At 31.7% G+C, this 12,264-nt stretch overlaps 1 protein-coding gene across 2 annotated transcripts in view; it reads left to right on the forward strand.

Annotated features, from left to right (window-relative positions):
• The window catches only part of ZFPM2 (zinc finger protein, FOG family member 2), a 543,440-nt gene that overhangs the window by 134,924 nt on the left and 396,252 nt on the right, over positions 1 to 12,264 (forward strand). The window lies entirely within an intron of this gene.

The raw sequence follows: 12,264 nt of genomic DNA on the forward strand, positions 1-12,264 counted from the left end.
ATGAACACAAAGTATATAAAGCAACCCAGGTAACAACATTATAAGTTCAGTGAAAAATTCAAGATTTAATTTTTTAAAATATCAAATTAAAATAAAATTATGGAGAAAAAGCTCTGTATGCGATAACCCAGATTTTTCCAGTTGTAGCAATATTTATAAATGTAGACTATTGTGTAAAAAGGTTTAGGGACAGCATTGTGAAATTCTTTTAACAATAATTCATAATGCAGTACTATTTTTCATTAGGAAATATTCTATATTTCAATCACATTTTCATCCTTGCATGACTTTGCAAATTACTGTATGCTGTGCATGAAGAAGAGAAGAACTCCAGGGGTAATTTTCTGAAACCAGCAGCTGGAAAATATAATGCAAACAAAAATGAAGATGCAGTATATCTGATCATTATGATGTCATTGAAAACGGTGTTAATGATATACACAAATGTTTATATTCTGTACACTGCAGCATTATGCAAAGGCAAGATTTTGGAATAAAACGCATTACATTTAAAGTAGAATAAGCCCATTTTTGAGGTTTTGAAAGAGCATAGAAATCTTTTCTGGCATGTCAACTCTAAGAAACCTTTATTTCATAATGCTTCCATTGCTGTAATAAACACAATTTGTAACTTTTTATAACAAGAAAAAAGAAAATACTTTTAGAAAAATTTACCTCTCTTCTTTTTTATGTTTTCTCATATTTTTCAAAGAAAAATTTTATTAACTTTCATTCATCTTCATTATTACCATATTACTATAAAATTAAATGTGTATAACATACTATATATATATATATATATATATATATATATATATACTTAGTATTATTGGAAATACATAAATGTTTATACAAACTTCTAATGTTGAACTTCAACATTAGAATTCCTCACTTTTGTTTTCAAGGAAATGTGTTTTTAGTTAACAACAACAAAGAGTCATTTCTCTTTGCTGAGCCACACTATCCCCATCTCTAAAATAACAAGATATTTAAACAAATGGAAATTTATTTATACAAATAAATATTTATTTTATCTATATTGTTGCACGTGAATGGGTATGGTGGTGGTATACACCTTAACTTGAAGATGAATTGTGGATAGATGAACAGATAGGTAAATGAAAATCAATATACTAAAAAGTTCTTTCTTTTGGACATTCTAAAATAAGTTGCATGTTCTCCATTGGTAGTTGAGCAATATCTGAAAATGGATATTTGCACTCTCCTGAAACAATGAAATCATAACTTCCTAAAAGGATTTATCAGTATCTCTGTGTCCTAGTTGTTGGGTTTGGCATCATTACTTCATTAGGAATTTTTTTAAAGATATTTTCCTTTCTGTAAAACATTCTTGCTAAATTACCTGGCAATAGCAATAATATCTGCAGACTGTGAAATAAAAGAAGAAACAGGCTAGCTTTTAATATCTTTTTTAAATACTTGAGACATAAGAATTATGTATATTCCTGTGCAAAGGTATATATTTATTTACTACTGAATCAATGAATCTTGATGTAGGACTTTATCTTTAGAGGGAAGTATATGTGCAAGTGGATATGGTTTTAGGTGTATTTCTATGTATATTCTCACAAAGTGCTGAAAATCAACAAATGATATGTCTGTTTTATAGCACTGAATATATGGTTTCAAAATAAACATTAAATTATCCTTGAGAATAAATGTTTAATTGTCATAAATTATTTTAGGATTTAATTTGTTGTATAGACAGGCTACACATGGACTTTTGTATTTTAAAGTCTGAGGTTTTAAGATGTGCCCAGAAAATCAGATACAATCTGCAACAACAAGCATAAAAAATAAACTCCAAAATCATATTATCATTTGGGATTGATGGAAATTTGCTTCTTCCACTGAAGCTGTCCAGTTTCTTTTGATTGTCTAAAGAAGAAGCTTTACTGTCATAAATATTCTGCTTTTTTTCAAACTTCTGATCATTATCTGAAAGAAAGTTTTTTGTTTGATGGTTATTAAAGATGGAGAAGTCACCATGTTGTATATAATAATCCTACACATATTTGACACTATGTTGTATATAATAATCCTACACATATTTGATACTATGTTGTATATAATAATCCTACACATATTTGACTCCATTGTACCTATCATTCTTTTTCAGCAAGAAAAAGAATCCTAGGTCTTTTACTATTTCATTTATCTTATTACCTATTTAAATCTTTAATCTTCTTTATGACTCCCATTTTTATTTAGTCTTTGTAGCCACTACAGTGTAGAAGTAGAAGTAGCTACTGAGAAAGCAATGTTAGAATCGACAGATCACTGATAGGAGCAAGATTTTCTCCCAACTTTGTTAAGTAACAAACTTCAAATCTATAACCATTTTATAATATGAAACAGAAATAGAAATTTGGAAAGGGAGAAGGGAGTAAGCATTGCTAAAGAATATGTTATGTCTCAGGCACTTTGTAAATATCAGCTCCTTGATTCTTCACAACAATCCTAAAAGGTAGATGGTGTGATTATATCCATTTTATGTTTGAAGAAATTGAGACAAACAGAAGTTAAATGACTTATCTAGGGGCACACAGTAAGTTTCTGAGGCTAGATTTGAATTCATCTTCCTGACTCTAGACTTGATGCTCCATACACTGAGCCATCTAGCTATCTCATAGGCAAACAAGTTAAGTGACTTGCCCAGGATCACACATTAAGTAATGTTTTGAATTTGAACTCAGGACTCCAGGTCCAGCATTACCAGTATGGAAAGGTCATCAAACTTATTAGAACTGAGGAGTACTGTGAACTTCGAAAGTAAGGATCTATGATTGTAGGGAAGTTATTTCTCTTTGCTGAGCCACACTATCCCCATCTCTAAAATAAGTTGATCAGACTCTCTGATCTCTAAAATATCTAAGCTAACTCCAAAATTACATCTTTCTACAATGCTTAAAGTCAAGCCAGTTCACATATCTTACATGTTCTACTTCTATTTGGGGGAGTCCTTTGTCTTCTTAAAATCATTAATGAATTACATTATATAGCATCTAACTAATCTCCTGCTCGCCTTCCATTAGGATTCTTCAAACATTCTCAGCGATTCATTCCTCCTCTATAACTTCACATTAAAGCTAATATCTTGTACTTGTCTCTAAAACCTTTATTCTAAATTTTTTGTTAAGTTCCCAGGATCATTTGAAAGTCATCGATCCCTTTATTCATTTAGTATTTATTGAGCACCTGTGACATCAATGTTACTAGGCTAAACATTCTTGGAGAAAACAAAGGCTTTTTAAAACATAGATCTCATCATCATTAGAACAGCTCATATTTCAATAAATAGCTTTATGATGAATAAAACCTCAGTTTTATATCATGAATGGCAAGCAGGTTATAAACAGTAATCTTTGAATTGCAATAATTTTCATCTTTAGAATATTTCTTTTGATTTATAAATGACATATTAATTATCTCATTAGAAACAATAGCCCCACTTGGTCCAAACATAAACTGCCTAGTTGATTTTGGGAATGTCATTTAAATTCTCTGAGCCTCAGTTCTTTAACTCTAAAATGAGAAAGGCTTGGACTAATCCACCTATATAAACTCTTCCAGTTCTACTACTTGAGAGCAAATCTACGATTTGAATATTACTTTCCAGTTATTTCATTCACTTTGTATTTGGATTGTATACATAGGCTACATTTGTTTTTAAACTTCTCCTTTCACTGCCTTTCTTAATAATAATGATAACTAATAATAGCTAAGATATAGTATCTAGTATGTGCCAGTCACAGAGCTAAGTGATTTGAAGTTATATGTGAGGTAGCACAATGTTGGGCCTGTAGTCAGACATTTGTTGTGTGAACCTGGGAAAACAACTTACCTTCTGTATGTCTGTTTCCTCATCTGTAAAATAAGAATAATAATAACATTTACCTCCCATAGTAGTTATAAGGGTCAAATGAGATAATAATTATAAATTACTTAGCACAGTATCTGGAACAAAGTAGGTATTATATAAATGAGTTATTATTATTAACAGCACGTGTATTTTATTTTATTTTAAATTCTCAAAATAGATGCAAGGTAATTTGCATATGCATGCATGTTCATGTATGCTAGATTATATATTTTCCTCAATTCAAATTGTCTCCTCCATTATTCTCTTTTCTTTCTTTTCTTTTTTTTCCTACAACTAGAATCAATCAGATCAACCCACCTTTTTTAACCTGAAGTTATATATGGTACATTTTTCTTTCATGGTGTTTTTAAAGCTTTCATGTGCTGATTTTCTTACTATACTTTTTAAACTTTCATGGGACAATTGTTGTATCCATATACATGCAAACATCACCTTGCTTAAAGTATGCATCTTTGGAATAAGGAATACTGAAGATAAAGAGTGCATTTTACCTTCCTCACAGCAAAGATGATATAAGGAAGTCTAGATTAAGAAAGAGAAACACTCTTGGATAATTATTCACTTTAATAAAGAAGCCTTATGGCACACTGGATAAAGTACAGTTGGGTTTGCTTTCCATTCCTGCCTCTGACACTGTGACCTTGTACTTGTCACTTGACCTTTATGTACCTCAGACCACTTCCTAGAATTTCTCTAAGTTAAATGGTTGCATAGCATTTTCACCCTTTGTTATTATTTGCTTGCATTTTGTTTTCTTTCTCAGTTTTTTTTTTCCCTTCTTGATCTGATTTTTTTTTTTTGTGCAGAAAGATAACTGTATAACTTACACATATTGGATTTAACATATATTTTAACATATTTAACATGCATTAGACTACCTGCCACCTGGGGAGGGAGTGGAGGGAAAAGGAAAAATTTGGAACAGAAGGTTTCACAAGGATCAATGTTGAAAAATTACCCATACATATGTTTTGTAAATAAAAAGCTATAATAATTTAAAAATAATAAGTTAAATAGTTGTTTTGTGGAAGGAGTTTCCATGCCCAGAATTTTCCATTTCTGATGGAATCAGAATTTCATTTTGAAAGAATCCTTATTTCGAAAGTTGCCACAGTAATATATTGAATAATGAGTCTTTCAAATGTATTTTAAAATGACTGTCTATAGAAATCTGATCTTTTGTTTGTAACTACCTTTCAGAATTTGTATAGTGAGGTATGTGTCACTTGTTGCAACTGTGCTTAAAGTAAGCTGAAAATCTCTAAATAAATTTCCTTGCTCCCTCGTTATTCATCACTGTGAATAAATAGCAATGATAGGACTTGCTCAGCTTTATGCCTTAAGTTAAACTAAAACGATGGGGGAAGTGTTTTGCATAAAATTGGAATGGCTGGTAGACCACTGTGAGATTGAAACAGACACTAATGATACAGCTCCCTTTTTTTTCTTCACTCATGCTAAGAAGGACTTGGAGATTACAGTTCTGATTTCGTTTCCTTTTTGATTGGGAAAATGTGGTAGATAGACGATCTGGGAAATGCCATTTGATGTAAATTAACAAAAACCTATGAAACATAGTTAACCATAGATCTAGTCTGACAGTAAGAAGAATATTGTGAGAAGCAGAGGAAATCATAGAATGACTCTGTGTTACTCTGACAGTGAATTGGTATTATCTCTGCTATCAGATAATGCAGTTATCATTAATTTTCACATTTGCATTTCAATCTTTGGAAGGAAATGACTCTTGCCGGATGAAGATAAGAGCTCTGTACTACTATAATGAACCATCATTTTATCCCAATGCTTTGTATCCATATGAAAATGAGTCTGGGAGGAGTATGGGAGGGGGGGCGGAGTGGAGGGAGGGGGGGGGTCAGGGAAACATTATAACAAAGTGTCAAAAATTACCACAGACTTTGGAGGCCTTTATGAAACAAGAGGCAGTCTAAATAAATCTTCTGTAGTGAAGTGGATATCGGATTAAAGACGAAAGCTGGGTTTTCCTATTGTAGGAAAAAAACCCACCATGGACAAGGAGACGAAAAATTTCTCTTCATTTCATTCCCTTAATTTAGTTTGTACAACTAGTTTGGAATTTGGAAAAGCATAAATTCAACTCAAAATCCTGATTTAGAGACAGACAGCTATTTATCATGTTAGCATCTTACTTCTTTAGCTTCATTTTATCAAATGTCTCCCCCTCCCACCATATGATTTTAGCTTCCATAATATCCATCTGTTTATTGACTTATTTAAAAAATGATTTACCAAGAAAATATTTCCTCTCTTTACTTCTGTCAAGTTGTCTTGATTTTATTTAATAGTAATTCTTTTGTCATTCAGAGTTATAAATGAGAGTACTTCTTTGTTATAAGATTTGCTAGTTAACTTACTAAAGATTTTTCATTGATTTATGTTATGACCCTCAAAAATTATTCAAGCAAAAGAAATAGTGACTGTTACATTTCATTATTCAGTCAACTAATATTTTAAAGTGTCTAGTATATTCTAGGCATTGTATTAGATACTGGGCATTCAAAGACATAAATGAATCTAAGTTGTATTCAAAGAACTTCTTACATTATTCTGGTCAATATAATGTGTTCATAAAAATTCAAGATACACATATATAAGATATACACATATACATACATCCACATACATCCACACAGATACCTACAACCTCTATCATTTAAAGTTAGTGTGGGCAGAGAAGTGCAACAATCACGAAAGACCTTCCACACTTTAGAGAGAGCTTATAAGAAAACTTTGTAATGTGGAATTTCAAGTAGAGAGTATACAAGGAGGGCAATTTGTCCGAAAAATAGAATGTATAAAGTATATGTGAAGGAGGAGTGTAAAATCAACCAGGGAAGGGAGACTGGTATCAAATTAGCAGCTTAAATGTTAAGAGAGGAATTTTGTTTTGTCCTAGAGGCAGTAGGGAACTTGTGAAGTCTCTTGAGCAGAAAAGGATGCTTATAGAAATGGGCAAAGTTTAATCTATGTTAATTATAAAATAAATTAATTACTATTAAAATTTCTTTGTTGATAATATTATTCATATTAATGAAATTTTACTTGATCATGGTATTGAGAATAGTAGAATTTTTTAATATGACAAATTAATTTGGAATACTTGGCTTTTAGGCATTACTTGCTGATACAAAGCCATCAACATTTGGATATTTTTCAATTTTTGTCACCTATGCCTTTGTATATGGAATATTAGTATATTATTGCAAGCCAACATATTTTCAAAGTTTTGAATTTATATATTTATATATATATATATATATATATATATATACACACACACACACACATATATATATATATATACTTAGTGTCATGTTAAGCATGCAAGATACATTTTTCAGACATTTGCTAGGATATTTTAAGAAATCAGATTATTTCTTGCAAAAGAATATATACAATGTCTTCATTGATAATGGACACTTTTAAAAAGAATTTAATGAAAAGGGAAGTTATAAGAAATAAATTAACTTGTCATTATATTTATTAGTTATAATTTATCAAATATCATTCAATTTGGTTGTTTCATGTGGTATATGACTATTTCTTTTATTGAAGGAATAGATTTCCCTTAAAATACACACACACACACACACACACACACACACCTTTCTTGCCTATTTTCCAGGAATGCTTCATATTATTCTCCTTTATGTGATTTTGAGTTTTAGAGAAACTCTCCTACTAATTGTTCCTTGTACATGAAATTTCATTTCCTGTCTCCATATTTTTGTATGGATTTTCCCCCATGTCTGTAATGTATTTTTCCTTTCCTCTACCTCTTTTAATCCCTATTTTACATCAAAGTTCAGTTCAACTAGCTCTTTCAAGGGACCTTTCTTGAACCCACTGACTGCCTTGGCCTGTAGAATCACTTTGTATTGGTCTTGTATATATTTTGTTTCAGCAATGCACATTGACCAACTAATAGAATCTAAGCTCCTTAAAGATGGGGATGGTTTGTTTTGTCCTAATATGCCAAGTATCTACCTAATGCCTAGAAGTTTACTGAGTTGATTTCAATACTGGGTCAGATCCTGGTCTGTTGGGCCTCATATTATGACATGATGCAAGTGTGGCACTTAACGCCATCCTCATATATTCCAGAACAATTGAGTTTATCTTATTAACTGCTTAAGAATCTGTCTACAAGCCATAAATTTATACAAATCATCTTTGAAGCCATAAATCTATCTATATTGTATTGGGTCTATAAGATTTGTACTAATGTGGGGTCCCTGATCTTGGCAGGGCAGAGAGAAGGAAATAAACATGTATATCCCTATTATGTTCTAGGCACTAACCTAAGCACTTTAGAAATATTAACTTATTTAAGCACATTACAAATATTATCTCATTGGAGAGTTATTAAAAACCTGTTAAATAAATGTTATAATTATCACTATGTTGTAGTTGAACAAACTGAGGGAGACAGAGATTAAATGATTTGTTTAGAGTCATACTTCTAGTAACTATTTGTAGCTATATTTGAATTCAGGTCTTCCTATTTCAAAATTTAGAGCTCTACTGAATTATGTCACAGAGGATACACATATATTCACAAACACATGTGTATAGACACATGTAAATATGCATGTATAAATATACACATGCATGCATGCATAAAAAATTTAGTATTTATATATTTTGCATGTAATAAATTAATGTGTAGATACATGTACATGTGTACATTTTTATAATTATGTGTGTACATATATACATATATGTATACTTTATTTAAGGAAGTATACTTTACTTATGATTTATATCATTAAAAAATAGAGAAAAAAACAAGAAAGGGTTTTTTTATAATATTGCACAGAAGCCAAGTCTTAGACATAGCTAGGTATTCTAAGAGGTAGAGGGAAGGAATTCACGCATGGTATTATGCCTCAAGTGCCAAACCTGGATCAAGAGTTAAGATCTCATCTGTGGTACTTGCTGACTGTGTGACCATGGATGTCACTTAATCTTCATAACCTCTGTCTGCTCAAATGTAAAATGAGGTTAATAAGACCTCTAGAAGCTCACTGGTTTTGTGTGAGGCTGATTTGAGACCTAAAACATTTTGCTCATATATTGTGCCTTTATGAATGTCTGTTGTTATTATTTTTTTCCAGGAATAGGGAAACAAGTCTGCTCAAAGGTGTGGAGAGAAGGGAGACAGAATGTCACAGATAGGTAAAAAGCAAGTCAGCCAGTGTAGCCTGCACACAGGATGTGTGATGGACAGCAATGTGCAGTCAGCCCGGAAAGGTGGGCTGCAGCCAGTCCGCACATGGCTTCAAATGCTGAGCAGAGAGGACTTTGTATTTTATCCAGGAAACAAGTGAATCTTCCTGAGCCCAATTACATGATCAGGCCTGTAAAGTCAGTCAGACAACACCAGTACATTAAGTCAAGTTATCTTCAAAAAGTACTCTATAGTAATGCTTATGTCATTTTTCCTAAATAAATTTTGTTAGCTTGTACCCCAGAAATTTCAAAATACACTTTGAACTATGCACATTATTCTGTCTTCGTTCAAAATGGGTCTCATCTGCTACTTTTCTGCCCATTCTCACAGCCTCATGAGATGAGCCTAAAGTTACCTTTGCCCTATTAGCAAAAAGCAATCAGAAGAAAAGCAAAGAAAATAATAGTCCATATAAATAAAACTGATGGCACATTGATAAATCTGTTGCAGCCCATGAAGTCTTCCTAAAGGGCATAAAGATGGGGCAAAGCGTAAATTGGAAGAGATTTTACAATATGCATGATAAATATGTTTCTCTGTTATGTAGGTACTTTCTGTTGAAACCAGTCCTGCTATTGTTCATTTATTCAATGAATATTAATTAAGCTCCTCTGGTGTGAAATGAACTTTTCTGGACATTGGGGAGGTAACAATAAATAATACATGACCCGTGTTCCTTACCTTGGGTAGAAGGGAATATCTTCTGTGTCAAGCAGCAAAATAGTCTTTCAGTGACGTAACTATCATTGCGAATGGTATCATAGTGTCTCATCACTCACTAAATCTAAGTAAGTATTAGAATTGCCCTGACAGATCTCCCAAACTAAAATGCCATGGTGTGGTAACTGAAATCAAGTCTTGAAATCTGGGCTGATTGATAGAAATCAGTTTCATCTTTGGACTATAGAAAGTAACTGGAAAAGAAATGTCTATAACTTGCTTGAGAAATTTTCACGGGGACTTAATTGTAGTTTAGGCAATTCCATAGACTTCTCTCAGTAGAATTCATTCCTATAAAATATATCTCAACTCCTAAAAATTAAAAAAGGGGATGATTTTAGAATACATTTGAGCATGAGAGGTGTTCATAACCCATCCTTATATCAAGAAGGAAGCATATTTTTCATCTGTTATTATATCTCTCATATTGGCAATGAGATATATCTGTAGGGTGGTAAGATATAAATTAATATTTGGGGAAAATTCTCTAGGGAATTTTGCAGTAAGTCATATACTTTTAGATCCTTTTCATTTATATGGGTGCAAACACCTTGCTAACTGACCTGAAGTGTAGAAAGCAATCTTTTTTCCCCCCCTAGCAGCATGTAGAATCCAAAGAATTCACAACTAATTTTCCTCTTTGTTAAAGTTTTTCGTATTAAGCCATCCAAGACAATTATATGGAGATCATTATCTAGCACTAACTTTAGCTAAGTAGGTGAATTTTTATATGTTGTGCTGATAACATCAATATGAATCTTTTTAGAAAATAAAATTCTTCTATAATTCAAACACAGAGTCATAATGTTTAAGACAGAGATAAAGAGTTTTCTGTTTAAAGGTTTAGTTTTGTTATTTTAAAATATCTTTAAATTGTCTTAGATTTACATTTAAGAAACCTCTTCTTTATAGTTTCAGAGAAAAACATGCTCCCATATTGAAAAATATTTCAAAATCTAAAATTAAGATGTTTGGTTTAATTTGGTATTATCCCTGAAAAAAGAAAGAAATATGTATTCATTAAGCAGCTTCTGTTTGCTAAGCACTGTGCTACACATCTTAGAAATATCTCATTTGACCTCATTATAACACTGTAAAATAGGCACTATTATTATCTGCATTTTAGAATTAAGAAAACTGAAGCAGACAACAATTAAGTGATATGTCCAGGGTCACATCTAGTACATATGTGAGACAATATTTGAACTTTTCCTGATTCTTGGGTCACTATTTTATCCTCTATTCCCCAGTTTCATAAACTATGGTTTACAACCTCATATGGGGTCTCATAACTGAATGTGGAGATTGCAAAATTATGATTTATTATCAGTAAATGTTTGACTTGTATACCTATTTTATATGCTTATAAAGCTATGATCTCAAAAATTTTTCAGATGAAAAGGGGTCATGAGTGGAAAAAGTTTAAGAAGATCTCATATTTTTTTACCACAGTCTTGAAATCTCACATAATCAAAAAGGACAGTCATATATTCTTCATAGTGATAAACTAAAATAGAATACCTTATTAATTCACATTTTCTGAATTGTATAATATTACCTCTGGGCAATAATGCTTTAAAATGAATATAATCACATTTAGGCAGAATAATTAGTCAACTTCTGTTACAGAAAATGTCTTTTATTAACTTGGACATTTAAGTAGCTTCAATAATTTCCCCTCAGTCATCTTCAGAACTTTAGGAGCATTATTTTTCCTTTGGTTATGGTTTTTTAATCCTGTATTTCTAATAACTCGAAAACCTAGAGCACATAATGTAGTTTTGTTTTATTTTGTTTTCTGGGTTTTTTTTCCCATTTTGGGGGGTTAAGACTGAATCTGTGATTAAATTGTGCAGGGAACTCCCAAAAAGCAAATATGACTCTGTACCTGCTTTGCAAACTACTCTTATAGTTATCTGAGATCACAGAGCTAAGTGACTTTCTCAGAATGACACTTACTTAGTGTGACTTCTCAGAATGGACTGAACCAATGAAGTCTTGCTAACTTTGAGGTTGTTTCTCTATGACTATGCCATATTCTATCTTGCAAGTGGGCTTTTAATTTGGGATTTGGGGAAAAAACACATTTGGAAAATGCTTCTAATGGGAAAAAATTGTTAAACAACATCTTACATGTTGTTTAATATCCCCTATGTAGTACAAGATTAGAAACAATACAGAGAGAAAAATATTTCTCTAGTCCTTACATTGATACCCTGTAATTTTACTTGTGCATCAATATGATTTTCAAATAGATAATTGTACTATCACTAGATCTCTCTGTTACATGCAGAGATAGATGTTATAAAGTTGGGATGTTGTGTTTGCTATCCAGAAATACCAGGCTTTGTATCCTTATTACTCA

The sequence above is a fragment of the Sarcophilus harrisii genome, chromosome 1 (assembly GCF_902635505.1).
Source record: "Sarcophilus harrisii chromosome 1, mSarHar1.11, whole genome shotgun sequence".
In the NCBI taxonomy this organism is placed as follows: Eukaryota; Metazoa; Chordata; class Mammalia; order Dasyuromorphia; family Dasyuridae; genus Sarcophilus; species Sarcophilus harrisii.